This window comes from Pinus tabuliformis, chromosome 1_1 (genome assembly GCF_031772625.1).
Source record: "Pinus tabuliformis cultivar Carrire ecotype Pingquan chromosome 1_1, CPIR1, whole genome shotgun sequence".
Taxonomy (NCBI): Eukaryota; Viridiplantae; Streptophyta; class Pinopsida; order Pinales; family Pinaceae; genus Pinus; species Pinus tabuliformis.
In genome coordinates, this window is record NC_142297.1 from 426,104,775 (window position 1) to 426,127,547 (window position 22,773).

Here is a 22,773-nt window from a genome sequence, read left to right on the forward strand (position 1 = left end):
ATAGGTTTATTTTATTCATGTCCTTTCCTGCAGTAGCATAGATTTATTTTCTGCAAAATAAAGTAGAAATGCATTTTGTCATTTACATTCCTACAATTAAATTAGAGTTTACTTTTTGTCGTTTAAATTTCTGCAATAGAATATGATTTATTATAGTTGTTTCCTTTCCTGCAAATTAGAATAAATATATTTATTTTTCATTGAATTTTCTAAGCATTTCTTGTAGCATAGTGGTCTATGTGCATTTTGACTTCTCTTTAACTACATTAGATCAACCCAAGTATAATATATTGTCTATTATACATATAGTATTGATACCTCTTAAGTTTGTACAAACCCCAGGTTGATAATTAAAGTTGAGCCCCTCAGGAATTCCAACATTCTCATTGTAATATCGAGGGTCATCACTTTTTGGCACCATTGTTGGGAAGGTGTCAAAGTAGGTATTTCTTTCTGCTCTAAGTTGGTTCATTTTCATTTCCCGGAAAAACACAAAAAAAATTGCACTTACATTTCTATTCAAAAACCCAAAAGAAAAAATAAAAGAAAAAATCATTTATTTCATGCCTCGTAGAGTTAGGGATAACTCATGAAGTTTTTACCTAAATCCCCCACTTCCACAAACAATCGGCCTTCACTTTTTGTCGATTATGGGTTTCCTACTCTTCCTACAGAGGGTCTAGAGGCCTTCTTGGGTGAGTGACCAAAGAATTTTTAGGAGCCTCCATCATCTACTAAAATATGGTTGGAAATAGGCATCCTAAAGTATTTCTTATCAGGGATACAGATGGGAAGCTAAAATGAAAAATATTAGCCCCATTGCTCTTCCACACTTCATTGGAATGGCTTCTAAGGACCCTGAAACCTTGATGTTTGAATTTTTTTAGATTGTAGGACATATGATTATACATCCACGGTAGAGAAGCGGGGCAGTTCCACCCGAAGGGATCTGCCCGTCAGCCATAACAGGCCTAACCCCGAGGGCGTCGAGGAGATTTGACCCCGTGACCTCCCAACTGGGAAAGTGCTTAGCAACGAGAACTCGACCATTTGAGCTATCCCTTGGGGCTCAACACATATGATTATACATATGATAAGAAAAGGCTCATATTATTTCCTTCTACCCTCAAGGATGTTGCCTTATGTTGGTTCATGAGTTTAGAAGGAGGCAACATTACTACTTGGGCTCAGATGCAACAAACATTCAACACCAAGTACAAGGACTATTGCAAAGCAAGGGATACTAGGGAGAAAATATTTATAACAACCCAAGGACCAACTCAATCACTAGAAGACTTTAAAGAGATATTTCAGTTGAGCTATGAGAGGGCTAACTGCACCCTTGATTCTCATTCAATGAAGTTAATTTTGCGTCGGGGGATTAGAGAAGAGTGGATGGAGACCCTCAATATGTTGTCCAATGGAAATATGTATCCTTTCAATTATGAATAAATTAAAATAGTGCACAAAAACCACTATAGAGCTACATGAAAGAGAGGTAGATCCAGCCATGGTTTGGTAGATCTTTCATCTTCTACTTCAGTCATTAAGAATGAAATAAGAGGTATGTTGGAGGATTTTAAAAGTGAAATATTACATACTTTTTCCCTATATATGGACACAATGTAGATTAATAAAAAATAAGAGGAGGCAAAAAGGGCATTGGCCATATTCTGCCCTAGATGCACCAAGAGGAACCCTAGAAATTACTGCCCATTAAATGTTATAGAAATTTGTTCTGTGTGTGAAGAAAACCATTCAACTGACAAGTGTCCATCTCTTCTAGGTCTGAAAGTGGTGTATCAAGGAGCAGAAGGAGGCATGGAGCAACTTTTCCTTGTCAACCAAAGGAGGCCATAAGGCCTAGGTCATATCAACAATGTATGAACTATCCTTCCTCTTTCAATACAAGTTATAATGCACCATTTCAATCTTGGTATCCACCTAACAACTCACCATGGCCTATGCCTACTCCTTGGCCCTATCCTCCTCAACCTGTCATTTCCCCTTTTCAGTGATACTAACACCAACCTCCTCAATGGGGTAATCCATCACCAGGATAGAGACCTCAGGAAACCCAACCACGTGCCTTAATGCCTCCTCCTCAACCACAAGTACCCCAAAATAATCCACCTTATAAACAACCTCAAATGCCTACTCAACCCTATCCGAACCCAAACAATAAGCAAGCCCAACAAGTCTACAATGGAGAGACATTTTATCCCACCTATGTTGTAGAAATCCAAGAAATCAACCTTAGGTCTAGGAAGGTGCTTCCTAATTCTCACCCACATTCTCTAGTAGAAAACCTTGAAGAAGAGAAGGAAGAAATAACTCCTCAAGCCAAAAAACCTCCCTATCCTGAAAGGTTGATCCATCCCAAAACACACACCCGAGAAGAAGTTAAACTTTTAGGAGAACTAAAAAATATGTGTGTTAAGATTCCCCTCCTATAAGTCATCAAGGATGTTCCCATATAAAACAAATTCATTAAGGAAGAATGTCTTAAGAGGTCAGGAAGGAGGAGGAAGAATTCCCCTACTATCAATTTGATTAGTAAAGTGGTTGATCTAATGCTTGGGAAGGTCATCATCCCAAAGCATTTGGATCTTGGCATCCCAATAGTATATTTGCACATTAAAACCATTGTAACTCCCAATAACCTCATTGACTTAGGGTTTTCAATCAATATCATGACCAAGGGGACTATGCTCAAGCTTAACCTCCAAGGAGCCTTAAAGAAAACCACCACGATGCTGCAACTTGCATACATATCCATAGTAGCACCCAAGGGTGTCATTGAGGATTTCATGGTTTCCATTGATTCTTGGGAGTACCCATTGATTTCCTTATTCTCCATCCCAAAACCAAGTTCAATGGATATTCGCGTAACCTTGGAAGACATTTCTTAGCTATTGTTGATGTCGATATCAACTATAGCGCTTGAAACATGACAATTACAAATAAACAACTAACAAAACAACTTGTACTATATCCCCCTGTTCAACCCCTTATTGAGTGTGATTTTCCTACGTGGTTAGAAGAGAAAGAAAGATAAAAACTCTATCAATCATCACCCTACCCCATTTGTACATTAGAAGCCATTATTGGTAGCAGGTAATTGGATGAGGACAATTTGATTGGAATTTTTTTACAAAATAAGTATCCTAGTGCCATGCAAATTGATGGTCTAAAAGAAGAATCTTTAGGATAGCCTAAAGATAGTTCATGGGAAAATCTAATCACTATTGGTTCTAATCAAATTAAGGTAAAAATTGTAGAAATCAACCCTCCAAAACTCTGAAAATCAAACCTCAAATAAGTATGAACCCTGCAATGAAGGACATTGTAAAAGAGGAATTGCAAAAATGATTAGATGCAGGTTTTATCTATCGAATTTCAGATAGTGAGTGGGTGTCACCTTTAGTAATTGTTCCTAAGAAGAATGGGAAATGGAGAGTTTTCATTGATTACAGAGAACTTAATAAGGCCACCAATAAAGATCACTTTCCTTTACCTTTTATTGACCAAGTTTTGGATATATTTGCAGGAAAGAAGCTCTTTTCATTTCTGGATGGGTTCATGGGTACAATAATATCCAAGTCAGTCCCAAAGACCAGGATAAGACTAATTTCACCTATCCTTGGTAGAATTTTTCATATAGGGTTCTTCCATTCGGCTTGTACAATTCCCCTGCCACCTTCCAAAGGGAAATATTGTGTATTTTTGCTAATCTTGTACATGATTCAATTGAGATTTATATGGATGACTTCACACCTTATGGAGATGCTTTCTAGGAAGCTCTCTCCAACCTGTGCAAGGTTTTGAAAAGATGCATAGAAATGAATCTCTCTTTAATCCCTAAAAAGTGCCAATTTTTTATGAATGTAGGAATTGTTTTAGGCCACTTCCTCTCTAAAGATGGGATTCAGGTTGATCCTAATAAAATTTCAATTATTAGAAAAGTTCCTTTCCCCAAAAGATAAAAATATTTTAGGATATTTTTAGGACTTGTTGGATACTATAGGAAATTTATTAAAGATTTCAGTAAAATTTCTTCACCTTTGTTTGGTTTACTAACAAAAGACACATATTTTTGTTGGACAAACCTTTGTCAAAAGGAATTTGAAGAGCTCAAAGAGAAATTGAACCGGTTCTTAGGGACCTGAATTGGGCCTTTCCCTTCCATATTCACACAGATGCATCAAACAAAGAAGAGGGGGAAACATTGTGGTGACTAGAAGGTAAATTTCCTTATGCTATATATTTCATTAGTAAAAAATTCTCTAAGGCTGTGTAGAAATTTGGTGATAGAATTGCAATTTGTCAAGAAATTTTAATCTAAATCACAAGACACAATTCTACCCTACTGATCTATGAAATTCAATTCATAATTTAGAACAACAATCTCAGACATGTAATAAGAAATAAACCACATGCAAAGTATTTTTCTATGGGAACCCAATTGGGAAAAAAACCCATCAAGCCTCTTTGCATTAATCAGATGAATAGAGATGTATTACAATCACTAGCTCAGTCTGAGCTCAACCTGCAAGTGAATAAACTATCCTTTTTCTCTATGAGAAGATCTAACATATACTTAGTCAATTTATGCCTCTGCTTGAGCCCTTCTTTACTTGTGCAATTCCTAGAGAATTAGCCCCTATGTTTTAGGAATTAATCCTCCAGTTGATTGCGTAATTTCCAAGGTTTGATCATCTTCCTGCATGAAACACATGTACAATCAAACTAGTTTACAATTGCTTGTTGCACTACCTTGGAATCTGCACCATAGATGGGAACTTGAATTCTCTACATGCGCTAGTTATTTTAAGTTGATTAATCAGTTAACTGGATGATCACTAAGTTAGACTAATGTCACACTACACAACTGATCTTCCACTACTTCCTCCAACTATTAGAACTACTTTAATTGAACTGGATTACTAAAATTTAGCAATCACACATGCTTAACCGAACTCCAAGTCATCTAACTCAAATTTACTAAGCTAACTGAGTGACAAGAGCCATGTCACACAAGTTAACTGTATCCAAGTTGTCTGCTGATGTGGAAATTCAAATTTTCTCAATTTGACTAAGGAAAAGTCAAATTGAGACTTTCTTGCTACACTTCTCAACACTCCCTCTCAACAAGAAATGGATTATCAACCACCCCTATCTTGCACCTGTGGAATTCAAACTTCCCTCTTGACAAGGCCTTTGTCAAGATGTCAGCATCTTATTCCTCTGTCAACATTTATTGTAGCAACATTATCTGCCTATACACACAGTCCCATAAATGATGATACCAAATAGCTATATGCTTGGATTGATCGTGAAATATCGAATTCTCATAGAGCTTAATGCAACTATGATTATCACAATAGATCACAATTGGAGCCATCATATGACCAAACAGTCCCACAAGTATCTTTCTCATCCATATCGCCTCACATGCTACTTGACTTGCAAACACATATTATGCTTTTTCTAAGCTAAGCACCACATATCTTTGCTTCATGTTGTATGAGGAAATCGATGCAGACCGAACATTGAAACTTCCACCTGATGTACTCTTTCATTCATATGGAATCCCTGCCCAATCTGCATCTATGAAGCCACACAATTTCTCTCGCTTTCTTCATCTATACCATAATCCATACCGGGTCGTGCCTTTGAGGTACCGTAAAACATGCTTAGATGCCTTCCAATATAATTTGGTTGGCCTAACCATAGCTTTGTTCAGTTGGTTGATTTCATAGAACCTATTTGGTTGTGTGTTCACAAGATACATCAGTGAACCCACTAGTTTTCGGTAAATGGTAGCATCCACCTATTTATATGAAGTGGAAATCTCCTTCCTCTAATTGGTCGCTAAAGGTGGCTCCATGGGCTTACAACTCTCCATGTGGAATCTCTGTAGTATCTTGTTGGCATACTTTCCTTGAGATACAAAAAGTTCCCCATTTCCTTGCCATACTTCCAACTCGAGGAAAGTGCATGAGACCCATGTCCTTCATTTCAAATTCCCTCACAAGGTCCTCCTTGCAAGAGTTGATCAACTGCTCATCACCTGTTATTATCAAATCATGAACATATAAAACAATGATAAGCAATTTACCTTCTACCAAAAAATTATAGTGGTTCACATCCACTTCATTGTTCGTGAAGCCCAAACCAGTGAGATAATTTCCGATCCTAGTGTACCATGGGGTGTCTGTTTGAGACCGTACAATGCTTGCTTGAGTTTGCACACATGATACTCTCGATAAAATGTCTCAAAACCTTATGGTTGCTTGATGTACACCTCCTCCTTAATAACACCATTGATAAATGTTGTTTTTACATCCATCTGGTGGATCTTCCACCCCATCTGCATAGCCAGTGCAAGAATTGATCTAATGGATAAATACCTTGCTATAGGAGCGAAGGTTTCCTCATTTTCAATTCCCTCAACTTGAGAGAATCCTTTGGCCACAAATCTATCCTTATACTTCTCTATGCTCCCATATTTTGCATGTTTAAGCTTGAAGATCCATCTCAAACCCACAATTGATTTATCTACAGGTCTTGGGACCACTTCCCAAACACTGTTCTTCATGATGGATTCATATTCTTCCACCATTGCATCAATGAAAACAAGTTTCTCTATTGCTTCCCCAAGAGAGGATAACTCAATCTCTACCAGTTCAGTCATTAGAGCGATGTAGCCAGTGTACCTCTCATGTGACTTCCTTTTCCTAAACAAATTTGGAGTTCCCACATTCTCCCTTGTATCCTTCATAAGTCTATCAACTTCCCTGATTCTTTTTCTCCCTTCTCTAGATGGTTATGCTCGATTGGATGTATCCAATCTTTGATCCAGTATTTATGGTTGCTCCGTAACTTCCTAAGGCTCCTCATTTGGAGCTAAAATGCCCTCTTCTGGTGGGATCTGAAGCTCCCTCTCAAGAGAGCAATGCGTCACTTTTTCCTCATAAAAAATTACATCCATTCACACAACTGTAATTATGAGGGAAGGTAAGTACACATGGTCATTGTGTGGAGTTTTGGTGTAACTCACAAAAACTCCCAACTTTGTTGTCATCTCAAGCTTCTTCCTCGAATCTTTGGAGACATGGCAATAAACAGAGGCTCCAAAAGTCGTGAAGTGAGACACATCCGAATTTCTCCTTGAGAAAGCCTCCTTTGGTGTAATGATACCAAGAATTCCAGGAGGAATCTGGTTCCACATGTAGATTGTTTTGTTACATGCCTCTGCCCACAAATGCAGTGGTAGGCCTTGGTCATGTAGCATATCTCTCACAGCTCCAACAATGCTCTGGTTCTTTCTCTCAACTACCCCATTTCGCTGTAGGTTGTGGGGTGCTCTCATCTCTCTTTGAATGCATTATTTCACACAGAAATCCTTGAATTCATTCGAAACATACTCACCTCCATTGTCGCTCCTGAGATCCTTCACCTTCGTGTTGGTATTTTTCTCAACTAGTGCCTTGAATTCTACAAACTTTGAGAATGTCTCATCCTTCCTCCACATGAAGAAGATCCAACGCTTCCTTGATAAATCATCAATAAAAATAACAAAGTATTTGTGTCTGGCAGTGGAGGCTGTCGAGAAAGGTCCAAAAACATTAGAGTAGACTCTTTCTAAGATTTCATGTGCTTTGTTATCTCGATCATGGAATGTGGATTTCACATACTTCCCCAAGATAAAACCTTTCCAGACATCCTGCTGCTTAAGTGCTTCTTTAGGGAGGCCAATTGTTATTTGTTTCATAACTTTCAAGGCGCCATGATGCAAATGACCCAATATCCTATGCCAAAGTTCACTAACATCTCGGTTTTGCACTTTCTTTGCCTTATTACTTAATACAACACAATCTTCTACATCCAACTTGTACAGGTTCTTCACCTGAACCCTAATCTACGTCACCTATCCAACGACTATGTGTCTCATGAATGCTTTCATTTTGTTGAAGATCATATCATAACCATCGTCTTCCAAAATGACTACAGAGATGAGATTCTCCTTTAGGCCTGGAATAAACATGACATATTTGAGGCAAAGAGGAGATCCCAACTCCCTTTGAAAGGTTACTGTACCAATCCCGGTAGCACTGTACCTTCCTTCTTCCCCCAGCTCAATATGCATCTGGAGATCTTTCTCCTCCAGGTCGTTGAAAAAATATCTACACCCTGTCATGTGGAACGAGGCACCAAAGTCCAAACCACACACTCCCCATCGCAGACTACAGTGTTGTCCATGCATGCGATAAGGGTAAAGTCTAGCTCAAACTGTGAAGCCAATGCCTCACCTACTGCTCCTCCTAAGTTCTTCTTGCGAAATTTTTAGTGTGGACACTTTGTAGCATAGTGCCTAAATTCATGACAATTGAAGCATTTTATTTTGGACAAGTGCTGCTTCTTGCCCCCTTGGCTCAATTCTGGTTTGGTTTGAGATTTCTTCCCTTTTCCCTTCTTTCACTTTCCAACCAATGCAAAATTTTATTCATCCTTTCCCTTGGATAAAGCTCTATCTTTGGTATTCTTCCTGATCTCTTCTTGTACCGAATCAGACCACAAGTGTTTCCATTTTAGTAATTTCTCCCTCCCATTCTCCGAGTCCTAGTATTTATGCCAACTTTTGGGGAGACCTAGAAGAGCTAAGCTCACGGGGTCATCTTTTACAACATTCACACCAACCTCTCCAAGTTCATCATGAGCTTCAATAAATCTAATGAGATATTGTAGAATATTATCATTCTTCTGCATCTTGATATTTCTAAGTTTGTCTTTGAGGGCTAATTTTCTATAGTCGCTTCTATTATGGAATAGATTTGTTAGTTCTAATACATTGCGAAAGGAGTTTCTTTCCTATGGATATTTGAGACAATGTGGTCTCTCACTCCCTCCAAGGTTATTCTCCTTGCCCTGGCTACATTTTTCTTCTGTTGGGCTAGGTTATGGGCATCCGCTGATGCTGGTTTTGCAATGTTTGTCTTGACATATTCTAGAAGTCCAATGTCATCAATCACCACTTCCATGCGATTCTTCTTGCAATGAAATTCGAGCTGCCTTTCAAGGCATACTATAATATTAGCTCGTTTAAGGTCATTTTCCAAAATCTAAAGAGATCTTGCTACACTAAAGATGCAAATTTGAACCTCTTGAGAAACAACTTCAAAATTTTTGCTCTAATGTGAATCCTACTCTGATACCATGTAGAAATTTGGTGATATAATTGCAACTACTCAATAAATTTTAATCTAAATCAAGAGACACACTTCTACTCTACTAATATGCGAAATTCAATTCACAATTTAGAACAACAATCTCAAAAACGCAATAAGAAATAGCACACTCACACAATATTTTTCTAGGGGAACCCAACTGGGAAAAAATCCTCAAGCATGTTTGCATTAATCATATGAATATATATGTATTACAATTGCTAGCTCAGTTTGAGATCAACATGCAAGTGAATAACCTACCTCTCTACTCAATGAGAAGTTGTGACCCAAACTTAGTCAATTTCTGCTCTTCTTGAGCCCCTATTTCCTTGCACAATTCCTAGAGAATTAGCCCCTATTTTTTAGGAATTATTCCTCCAATTAATTCTACATTTCCAAAGGTTTGATCATCTGCATGCATGCAACACATGTACACTCAAACTAGTTTACATTGCTTGTTACATTGCCTTGGAATCTCCACCACACATGGGAACTCGAATTCTCTACATGCACTAGTTATTTTAGGCTAATTGATTAGTTAACTAGATGATCACTGAGTTAGACTGTTGTCACACTGCACAAATGACCTTCCAGTGGTTCCTCCAACAACTAGAACCAGTTTAACTTAACTCAACTGGATATAATTGAATTGGATTACTAAAATTTAGCAATCACACATGCTTAACGAAACTCCAAGCCCTCTAAATCAAATTTACAGAGCTAACTGAGTGACAAGAGCCATGTCACACAAGTTAGTTGCATCCATGTTGTCTGTTGACGTGGAAATTCAAATTTTCTTAATTTGACTAAGGTAAAGTCAAATTGAGACTTTCTTGATGCACTTCTCAACAGGTTGAACATAATTACACAGTCACTGAAAAATAAATTTTGTCAGTTTTACATTCTTTGAATAAATTTAGACATTATATTATTGGGTATCAAGTTTTGTGCACATTGATCATACAACCATTAAGTCAATGGTCAAATCATTAGATCTTTATTGTTGTTACGACAATTTGATCTAATTGTTGGTGATAAGGCAAGGAAAGAAAATGTTGTTGCAGATTCCTTGTCTAAACTAACCCTGCCTGCAGAGAATGAAGAGATGGTGGATGACCAACTTCTAGATAAGCACTTATTCACCATTTCATTATTGTCTCCTTGGTTTGATGATATAGAAAACTTTTTGGTTTCTTTCAATTTCCCCCCCTAACTTGTCTTCAAAAGAAAATAACAAAATTGTTAAGAAAAATGATCCTTATACCTGGATTGGGGGCAACCTCTTCAGGTTCGGGCCTCATCAAATCATAAGGGGATGTGTAAGAGAATATGAAGTATATGAGTTCCTCTCAGCATGTCATGATGGACCCTATGGGGCCCATTTTACTGCTAAGAGGATAGCCTACAAGATTCTTCAGGCAGGCTACTACTAGCCTACTCCTCATCAAGATTCCAAGAGGTAGACTGCAAAATGTGATGAGTGCCAGAAGATGGGGAAACCTACTTAGAGCGATGAGATGCCCCTACAACCTCAAGTGACTTTCGAGCCATTTGAGAAGTGGGGCACACGAGTCATTGGACCTATTGACCCCCCATCTAGACAAAAGAAGTATATCATTACGTGCACAAATTATCTGATCGAGCAGTCTAAAGTAAAGGAATTCAAGGCAACAACAAAATAGAAATTGGTAGATTTCTTACGGGATAACAATTTTTACAAATTTGGTTTCCCAAGGGAACTAGTGACAAATCAAGGTGCTCAATTCACATCCAATCTGATAGAGGGGATAACGAGGTAGCATCATATTAGACATAGAAGATCCACCCCATATTACCCTCATGCAAATGGGAAAGTGGGGGTGACCAATAGAGCACAGGAAGCATTTTGACTAAGCTTGTAAGCAACAACGGGAAAGATTGGGCAGACAAGATTATTGAGGCCACTTGGGCCTACAACACTACTTGGAATAACACCATTGAATTCACCTCCTTTGAGTTGGTATATGGTAAGAAAGCCCTATTTTCCATTGAATTTGAGTACAATACACTGAGAATGGCAACACAACTTGAATTGGACAACACAAAATCTCTAGAAGAGATATTGATGCAACGATGCTCTTTATGAACTTAAGCTACATGCTCTTATGCAAACTGAAGTGATTCAATTACAAAGGAAAGTTTGACATGATAAGCACATCAACACTAGGACCTTCTAAGAGGGTGATTGGACTCTCTTGTATGATTCTAGGTTCAAAGATTTCAAAGGAAAACTCATGACTAGATGATTGGGTCCTTACCTGGTGGAGAAATGCCATGATAATGGATTAGTTCTTATTATAATAATTGACGAAGAACACATCATGCTTCTATTGAATGGCTACATATTGAAGTTTTATAGAAATCCCCTCTCAAGGGATAAGTTTACCAATTCAACAAACAAAGAACTAAATGTGATTGAGAGCATCAAATATCTCAATCCATTCATCCAACCCCTAATCAAGAAAGAAAAAAATAAAAAAGAGAACAAAAACACCAAATGAAAACCTCCTTTGAGGCACATGAGGCAGACTCATATGATGAAAAGTTCCCCGGGTGAAAACCTCCCTTGAGGCACCTAGGGAAGACCTACTTAAGCTGAAAACCTCAATGAGGTAGCTCGTGGGCCTCAGAATAAATAAAAAGGGGAAAAGAAACGAAAAAACAAGAAGAAAAATAAATGAAGGCACAAAAAGTCACCTCTATTTTATTTATTCTAACATTGATCAGGTGCAACAGAATTCTAGCAGTAGTCAAGAAAAACAACCTATATTCCAAGAGCTCACCTTCAAAACCTTGAATGAGCTTCTTAGCATCCACGTCACTCATTCCCACACTTTTTCTAAGCCTCCTCCATCGTTTCCAAGCCCCTTCTATTCGTTTTAATCATGGCCTTGAACTGGTACAGAAAAGTTCCTCTATTTCTATAGGAAATTACCGAGCACAGAAAAAGGTTGCAGAACTGAAGTTTTTCTATTTATGGGTAAGGGAGAAGGTCTCTAGAAGCCCATAACACCTACATATTCCATCAACTTTCAATTTTCTCATCATTGTTTCAATCACCACCCACAACAATCCAACCTTCCACCTCTTTTTCACCAATCACCAGTAGAGAATACCTCTCCATCATCACAAACAACCTCCTCTTGAATTATAATCTTTTTTGAAGGCCACAACTAGAAGAAATTATGATCTAGAGGAGCTTTTGTGGCTTCTACAGGAAAACACAAAATCATGTAGTAGTCTACAGAAGCCCTATAGGCCCAAATTTGTAGCATCAATTTGAGGAGCTATGAAGACCATCACATTCTGAGCACTCAGAAAACAAGCTTATGAAGCTACAAGATCTCTTATAGACCGTTATAGAATCCTCAATCACCAACAATCAACAACATCAAGTCACCCACAACAACAATACTCTGACCATCTGAACCTCAGCAGTAACAATAGCAATAAAAACTCGAGAACACCTCCAAAAGCAATAAGGGAAATATTGAAGCCTCGAGGAATCATCACAAGCAGTTTCAGAACCATCACAGGTAGCTTCAACAGTAACTTCAATTGTCTTGATATCACCCAAAAAAACATGTTAAGGGTAAGGCCTAGGTATGAAATCCTCAAAACCTCCCCTACAAACTTATTTTAGCTTAAAAAAATGTTGCAAGTGTAAGAAGGAAAAGGTTTTATAGGCCAAACTTAGCTAGATCAGTCTTGACCATCTTTGGCAGTCAACTCCATTCCTCTCCAATGTCACCCACACATGCAAAAGGAAACAAAGAAAAAGGGGAAGACAACTCAAGGAGGTGGGCCAACATGCCTACTAATTATGAAATGTGGTGTTCAATGTGGTAGGTGGGAGGAAACTCACTGTAGTGCTCTAAGATGATCACTTCAATGACTAAACAAATAAATTAGGCCCCCTGAATCTAATGTTGCATGAAAAATCTATTTTAGGAAGCTAGGAGGCCCACTAATACTATAGGAGGTTGACACAACCAAAACATTTCCTGCGCAAGCCACTACATGATTTTGTAGACCAGTGCTACAAGAAGATCATAGAGTTCTACAGAAAGATCACAAAGCGCTACATGAAGCTCATCTTTGACCAAAATTGCCATCAAACCTAAAAGTGTAAAGGAATATCATCAGGAAGGGTGTAAGAACAAATTTTCCTCACCATCATTTGATATAGAAAATTAAGGAACCATTTCAATTCTAAAAAAAAATACTCTTTCATTCTCATAATTTCAAATTTCAGTAAGGAAAACAATGAACTAACTGAGTATTTACTTCATAAATATGGTGGGCTAAAAGAATAGGGTGTAGTGAGCAAAGAAGAAGGGAATTTTGAATTTTTCTTTCCTCTAAACCTTACAGAACAAACTGTCCAATTTTCCTATGTTTCAACAACTTCCACTACATAGGAAACCCTAGGATTTTGTAGCTGAAAAGGGAACTCCTTGTTCCACTATGATAAAAGTTTATTGAATCCATGGGAGGGAATTTCAACAAAAAGGAACCCACAAAACCCTACAGGATCCATCAACACCTTGATATCATGAACATTTTAGCAAATTATTAGTGGTCATGGTTTTTCGAGAGGTTGAGAGGCTTTAATGATGAAAGTGCACAAGAATTTTTCTTAAACCTCCAGTAGCTAAAGGGGCATGATGTTGTCGTTGTAGTTATAGGCCTCATCATTTACCTAAATGAATAAATTATTATTTGTGTCACCACACTTACCTGGGGATTAAAATGGAACAAAGAAGAGAGACCTGAGGCCACTAAAACGAAGAAAAAATTCTTCCTCAAGGATGAGCAACCCATAGAAGATAAAAATGGAATAAGGAGGGAAAGCTTGCCCTACCCTTGGGATGAAGTGGCCTATCATGTTCTGAAATATATCTCATGTAAAGGGAGAATCAACATTGTGTGCACATATTAGTTTAGATTGCTCCATCAACTCAAATTCTAAGTAGATTTTCCTGTCTAAGAGAGGCTTAGTATGCTTCCCTTCCTCTTTCAATATATCAAGGAAATGAGCCTAAGGGCGTGATCCAAGATCTTTTCTTCATTGATGTATTCAAAAATGCATGAAAGAGCATTTAAAAACCATATATGCAAACCTTTAAAGGAGCAACATAAAGGAGACCATAAAGGAAATGCAACCAATATTTGATAATGGCGTTCGTCCAATGTGGACTACATGTTTGGGCCTTGCTTCAATAGTGGGGAGGCCTCTTCATTCATTTCAGTAAAAATGAAAATAAGTACATGGGAAAATACATCATTATACCTCAAATCTTGAGAGTGACTTAAAAATGGGTTGCTGAGATCCAAAAATATGTTGCACTAGTGAAATCGTGGCGTAATTCTGAGTAAAATGAGTATAAGCTCGACTATATTTTGTTACTGTTAACTCTAGACCCCTAGGGAATCTTCAATATTCCACAAAAAATTATGTATGGAATATCCCTAGGATATACCCTTCTCGAAAATCGCGCTCGTAAGGTTCTATTGTAGAGTTCCATCCCTCCTGGTTCCTTGGCCCATCACGGTTCTGTAGCCTTTGCCCGCTCTCAGCTCCATCCTCCGCTACGTTCGAATGGGCAAACAATGTTCAAGTAAATGTGGGAGGCAGAGATAACAAAGCCCCTACCTAGGGCATATTGGTTGGTGCACTATTGTTAAGTTATCGAGCCCGATGGGTCACATGTTTAAATCCCTCCCACCTGTCAGTCATTATTTTTTATATAAACCGCATTATATATGCCCCCACTGAACCATTGGTAATATATATTAAACTATTGAATCTCATTTGAACTTTACTGTTGCCAGTTTATATATTTTGTATTTTTAAAACTCGATTATAACCTCCACCAACTGCTAAACCTTAATTTGTCTACCACTTGGGTTGGTTGGGGGTCAATTTCACTGCCAGCCGGATGCTACATGGAACCATTTGATTTGGTAACATGGACCATGATATTGGGCCACACTTTGCCACCAAATTTAGTGGATGTCGCCATATTTGGCGGTTATGACAACATTAACCATAACTACTATCGTCGCCAAATTTAGCTACTCATTTCGTCAGTTTGCCAATTTGGTGATGCCCCGAATTTATTTGGTGCCAACTAAACTTGTCTTTTTGCCAAGTTTGAATTGTAACTTTCACTGAGCATAACTTTGGCATATGAACTTGGATTGAGGCATCATTTGTGCTATTGGATTCCTTATGATGAGATCTTTGATTTGGTCTTGGTTTTTTTGAGATTCAAATCGTTTGATTTTTGGGCCATTAGGGATCCTCCTGGATCATTTCTCCCCACTAAGAATCATTTGGTCCAAAATCATAAAAATGTTCTGCAAGCTAATGTACTCCCCCATTTCTCAATATGCATAACAAATGTCTCTGACAAGCCACACTTTCTATTCCCTCACCTTTGGATTTCAGAAGTAGAATGATGAAGCCGACACTTATATCCATATGCAAATATGTAATTTCCAATGTATGTAACTTTCAAGGTTCCAAGTAATACCTTACTTACCATTAGTTTATAGAACGCTCGTAGTCAAGTTTTACAACAGAACCCATACCCTTTACGATCCAACTAAAGGCCAAAATATCACTATGTTGCATTATAAGTGATGTTATACACTTCATCACTTTTACAAGTTTTGCCCATCTATGAAGTCTTAAAAAAAAACAACATGTGATTTACAATGGTGGTCATACTTAACTACTTAGAAAGGCTACTCATATCTTACCTAACCAGGCTAATTATCTCTCTTCATGTAGTTGGCTTCCTTGTTAATTGCTTCATCAATTGGTTCCTTCACAAGTGCTTTCATATGTGCCTGATACTTCTTTGGGTGTAGCTATGGATGGAGCTTCTAACATGTGGTTTTTTTATGTCCACCCTTGTTGCAATGGCTGTAATTGTTCTTCTTCCTCCATACTTTCTTGACCTTCTTTTGTGTCTCTTCCTGGTAAGATTACCTTACTTGAGTGGTTGGTTTTGGTGCAGCTCTAGTGAGGTGAACTTGAATTAGCTCTTACTTTGAAATGCTCACTATCACTGGAAGGTTGTGATGTGCTCTCAACATTATGCATTGACTCAGACTTGTCACTTGAAGACTCTCTTCCCTTTATGGGTTTATAGTTTCCTCCAGCTTCCTCTCTGACATAGCCCAATCATGCATATCAAGGTAGTTCCACCACTTGGATGGGATTCACAATGCCCTAGACATTAACTCTTATGCCCTTTCCTTCATATACCATCTTCTTCATTAGCTTTGAACCAATGCTTGTAGTGTGCTTTTCAAAAGCAACAAAATCATCATCATAATGAGAACATGAAACTAAAGAATCACTGACACCGTTTACCTTAGTTTCCAATTCTAAAGAAGGTGATAGTGGCTTCACACCGCACTTTAAATTTTCCAAGGACTCTTTTGTGGCTTGTAACTGAGGTTGCAATCCCTACTTCTCCTCTTCCGCTTTTTGTAGCAGTCTTTCAGTTCAACATTCTTCGCTTGAATGATTTGGTTGATCTCCTCAAGTTCTTGGAGCCATGTATTCTTTGATATTTTTCCCATGATTAGTCCAACACCTGCAATCCCAACAACTGTAATCTTCGTCCCATCACCTGAATCATAACCCAGGTCATGTTACATTGTAGAAATAATTTTTTGCTTCCCTTTGTCGCCATATTTCGTAGGCTTCAATTCTGGATGTAGTTTCCAGTAATGCTCCTCGTCATGCCCTTGTTTCTTGCAATGAGAACAAGAGGAATTTCTTCCTTTTTGTTTGTTGTCATTGTCTTATTTGCACAGTTGCCTTGTTCATGCTTTCCCTTGCTTTCAAGCTGAATAACTTTCACACTTTCCCTATCAAGAGTAGTGAGTTCAAAAAACAACAAAGAATGCTAGAGATAACTATGTAAAGCACCAATATATTTCATCCACATTTCATCAAAGTATCAGGTGAGTCTAAAGGAATATTCAATGCCAATGCTTGCTTCCTACACTCTTATGTCAAACTTTGAACATTCTAACCTTTTCCTTGTATTAGGTTTTTCCATTCATCATGGATTTTTGTCGATAACCCAATGGATAAAATTTCCCTTTGAATGCAGAAACAAACTCAGACCATGAAGAAAGGAGTTTACCATTATGCTTACTACCTTTTTGAAGTTTACTCTCCCACCATGCAAGAGTTGTGTCTTCCAGCCAAAGAGAAGATAATTGGATATTTGCCTCATTCTCTTCGATATGTTGTATACGACAATAGAATTTGATTTGTCTAATTTAATTGTTTAGTTTTTTTGTTTGAGATTATCCATGAAACATAAGCAAATCAAATTTCACATCTAACTTCAATAATGGTTTTCTAGCACCATTTTTTCGATGATTTGTAGGTTTTAACCCCGTACAGAAATTACCTGCATATGAATTCTAAAACAAAAAAAAACAAACAATGCGAGAGCATAACACATAAAACACATATACACAGAGATTTCCCCTAGATCCCAAAACCGGGACTACTAACTTGATTTTTCATTATGTTCCTTTCAATGTTATAATACATATTTATACATGCTGAAGCATCCAATACCATGGACCGAAAACCATTGCGTCCAAAAAACATGTGCGAAAATCATGCACAAAACCATAGGTGGGCCCACCCAACCTAACATAGGGTCCAAAACCAAAATTTTCCTAAGTGGGGTTGCGGGTACGCCTCAAACCCCCTGTGACCCCCCTCCCCACCCCCTGCTACACAATCGGCGCAATGAAGGGGGACTCTGCACCCCCTCTAACCCCCCGGTTAACTACGTGCGCTAGTCGTAGAAAGAATATAACAAAACCCAGCATGATTATTAGAATGATGAGAATGAGAAGAAGAAGAAGAATAACATTCACTAGAATATGGAGATGGAGGTTCAGGAGGGTCTCCTCAATTTCCCCAAGTTATCGAAGTATTGTCCTTTGCTTTTTATTTCTTCTTATTTTCCTTCTTTAATAATTGATTCTCATAATATACAAACAATTTATCTACCTTATTTTCCATGTTGTAGAAAGCTTTACGGAAAGCTTGCTCATTCTCAGTATGAGCATCGTCATCTTCCATTTTCCTTCTTCGTGTTTCACACCCAATCTCTGGGTCAAAATACTTGAGTTTTCTTTCACCTTGTTTGATTTTGGCTCTAGTTATCATCCATGCTCATAATTCACATCGGTAAGAAGACTGCTCTGATACCAACATGATCAAGGATATTTTCTTCATTGATGTATTTTGAATTGCATGAAAGAGATTGTAAAAACCATATATGCAAACACTTAAAGAAGGAGCAACATAAAGGAGACCATAAAGACAATGCAACCAATATTTGATAACGGAGTTTATCCAATGTGGACTAAGTCTTTGTGTTAGAAATTATATAACAGAGCAATGGAACACATAAAATATTGCATAAAATTAAACACGTAAACACATAAAACAAGAGAGACACAAATATACGTGGTTCACCCAATTTGGGCTACATCCACAGAGAAACAATCAGGCCTTCCTTTTATATTATCCAGCAAAATGATGAAATATAACCTATAACAAATCCGTTGTAATTTCCTCTTCACTCTCACATAGTCTCCTCTCTCTTTCTCGCACGGAATAATTATCCACAATTGCAATATAATTCCCTCATATAAACTTAGAGTCGCCTTCTAGGGAAAAAAAAAACCCTAAATTAACATAACTTCTACCGTCAGAGCTTTCACCTAATGAACAACCCAGATTGACTATGAAATTACAATATTTTACAAGGCATTTTTTATCAATTTTTTTCTTTGATGGGTGCTGCCTCCCGACCCCCCTAACAAGTGGGAAGCTTATAAAATCATTGTCGGCCCCCCTGGACGCCCCTCGTGATGATCCTACGGGTGGCGTTGTCACCTCGTTAGGAATTGGATCCAACATGTTGAGAAATCAATGCTAGTAGAATTAGGGTTAGATTTCTCTTTCTTGATATTTACTTGTGAATTATCTTGACTTATTTTACTTATTTGTTATATTATCTTTCATCAAGCAATTACCAAATTATGTGTGCATGAAGATCACGAAAACACAAGACATAAGATGTAGGCACTCTGCTAGGGAAAAACCCATATATAGGGGAAAATTGAGTCAAAAATCTCTTCCTTCAATAGTTTTCGTTGAGACTCTTCAACCTCGACTCAGACCTCCTCTACACCAAGTCAACCTCTCCTTATTCAATCCAACCTTCGACCTAGTAGTAGCAGCACTTCGAACATAGCAACTTCGGCTTGGAAACTTCCGGCATCAACAAGAACTTCAACTTTGACAAGGATACTTTGATCACCTAAACTAGCCCACATGAGAGAGAGAGAGAGATACCAAAATATCGATTTTTCCTTCCGTTCCTTCTTAACCAAACTCACACTACTTTTAGCCTCCTTCTTCACCTTCGCACTTTTTCCCAGCTTCAAGCTTCAGATATCAAACTATATGTGAGAGAGTGAGATGCACCAAATGAATTCAAATTGCATTGTATATATAGCCTTCCAATGAGGCCGAATTACCTTTCTTGAGGCTGATTTGGTGTGGAGGTTACATAATTCATCTTTGACTAAAAAATAATTCTTTTTACATCGTTCGGGAGCCCAAGAAGGGTCTCATATAATATACAATGACTCTAATGACTCTTTATTAATCCTAGGAGTCCACAATGGGGACTTTGACTAATAAAATGAAGACCCAAGCATGATACCCATGCTTTAATAAGTCATTGTACTAGTAATAAAAATTCTTTTGACAAATACATTTTTGGAAGACCGAACTTAGTTACATTTTTCAACACTCTATCTTAACTAGGGAGGCATTCATAACGAATATCTCAAACTATATGAACTATGAAGAGTTTAGGTACCACAATGCAATGGACTAGATTCTTGACCAGGTCCATTTATCCAAGGTCTCTCAACAGTTTAGGCACCGCAATGCCACGGACTACATTCCTCACTAGGGAAATCTATCTGAGTGGGACTAAGATGAACTAAAGCTTTCAACCTCTCTAAGTACCATCAGGCTTACTTACTAGCCATCAACCCAAGGATCTAGATGTGTATTTGAGGTTAGAGATCCATGACCAATTCCACCCTCCCTACTTTAGGAACTAACCATCAACATAAAGTGTCAGCCAAATGTCCTCCTAGGCGATGTGTCTCACACACAAATCCTCAATTTCCCCGATTATTAGAATTGGTAACAAATCCTCCCCAATCAAACAAATTGGTAACAACAAATATCTCCCAATCAAACTGATTGATAACACTAAGCATGTAAAACATGCTATCAAACATCTTAGAAATTTACCTATACAAACACAACCCTAATTAGTAACAAACTTTCAAATGTACATAAGTACACACAAACCTCTGGGGTATTCCACAAAATTGATGTTACTTCTCAATCATAGTAGGACTTTCAAATGAATCTGAATAGAAGATTCCTTAATCATACATCTTCCTTTCCTACTTCACATGCAATAACATATTATGCAAACAAGCTTGGCTTTTCTTATCTTAGCATCCCCTCAAAATACATTCTCCAATTTCTTCTTTCAAGTTGTCCATCATGACTATAGTATGCCCTCCCTCTCAACTCGGGACTTGTTTCCATGAAGACAAGAGTGATGTGTCATTCTCTCACTTATGGCCTTCACTAAGACTTACGGTTGTAAGTCTTGGTCTAGTGCATGACACATGAAGTAGAGAACCATATCCATCACTCCCTCTTAACCAGGGAGAATCTAATCATTCTTATACAAGGAATATGCCCATGCTCCTTCTTAGATGAGGAAGATCAACTTCTTTTCTATGACATCGGAGAATCTATCATGGCTTCCATCCTTCTCATTAGAGTTATCATGACCATCATCATTCATATAACTTTCTTCATCATGCTTATCATATCAACTTTACTTACGAACATCTTCACCATTTTGAAGATTATGTACTTGCACAACTTAGATAACAAGTACAACCAAATCTATAGAAGCATGAAGTTAACCTCATCGAAATCATAAAATAATGGAAGCATTAGACTTTATAGACATAATCAACAAGAGACTGTACTCTTATACTTCAACTTCTTGCCCAAGTTTTGTTACAAACCCTAAATCACATCAACAACTCAAGATATCAATCTCGTTATATCTAGGGCTTCAATATTTCTTTCAGAGATATGAAAAACTTTTTTATAACATATAACAAACCCTAGAGACCAGTATAACAATGCATCTAACAATTTTCAAAATTTATATGTTAGACTTCCTACTAGGATTTCATATAAACCCTAGATTTCATACATGAGATTCAACAATCACAACTCGATCAACAACATGACTAGCTTCTACTAGGGTTTGATGTAAACCTTATATTTCATTTACTAATTTTCAACAATCAAATTGATCACAATATAATTTCAGGGTTTTATCAACCTTTCATAAATCCCATATTTGTCAAATCATATACTAGATAATTTAACTTCTACTAAGGTTTTGCTACAAAACCCAGGAATTCACAAACAATATCATCCTAGAATATCAAACTTCAGCTAGGGATTAGTTCCAAACCCTAGGGCTCATGACCATCAACGATTAGGTCAACTCATACAACTATGATTCCATCATCATGTACAAGAATGTGATAACTTGTGTTAGTCAAACCCAAAGATACAAATATCAATAAAAGTTAGACATATAACAAACTTGATGAGACTAGGGTTTGATCGGACAAACACACACATGCCAAGGACTTCATTTCTAAGAAATTACAAGGATCTTTCTTATACACCCTACCAAACCCTAATGGTCTAGGGTTTCAATACAAACATATCAAACCATAAATTATCAATACTTCAAAGGTTCGGGATTTCAGACATTACCATTCAACCCTAACAAGTTAGGGTTTCCATACCCATACCAAAACCTTAAACATGAATTTTTGCGATTATGATATATAATATATATTTTTAATTAATATAGTTATAAGAAAACATAAATTTAAAATAACTTATATATCTATATATATATATATATATATATATATATAAATTTTTCACATGCAAATTTTTTTATGAGCAGACATTATTTTAATGTTTTATATAGTTGTTTTTTTATTTTTAGATTTTTTTAATAATTTATTTTGGCCGACAAATGGACAAGGTTACACATCGTACTGGGTTGTAAAATGAGCCTCTCGGCTCAATAATTTTAACAAATATTAAAAAATAATTTAAAATACTAAAATTGACTTAAAAATTAAGTAAATTAAAAATTAGATAATTTTTCTATTATTTAAATTATAAAGTAATATGAGTAGTCTTTTAAGTGATTTTTTGGAAAGTTTTCTAATTTAATTTGTCTAGAATCCAGTAGGGATTCATTGAAATCACAAGCTTGATAAGTGAACTCTTCACAAT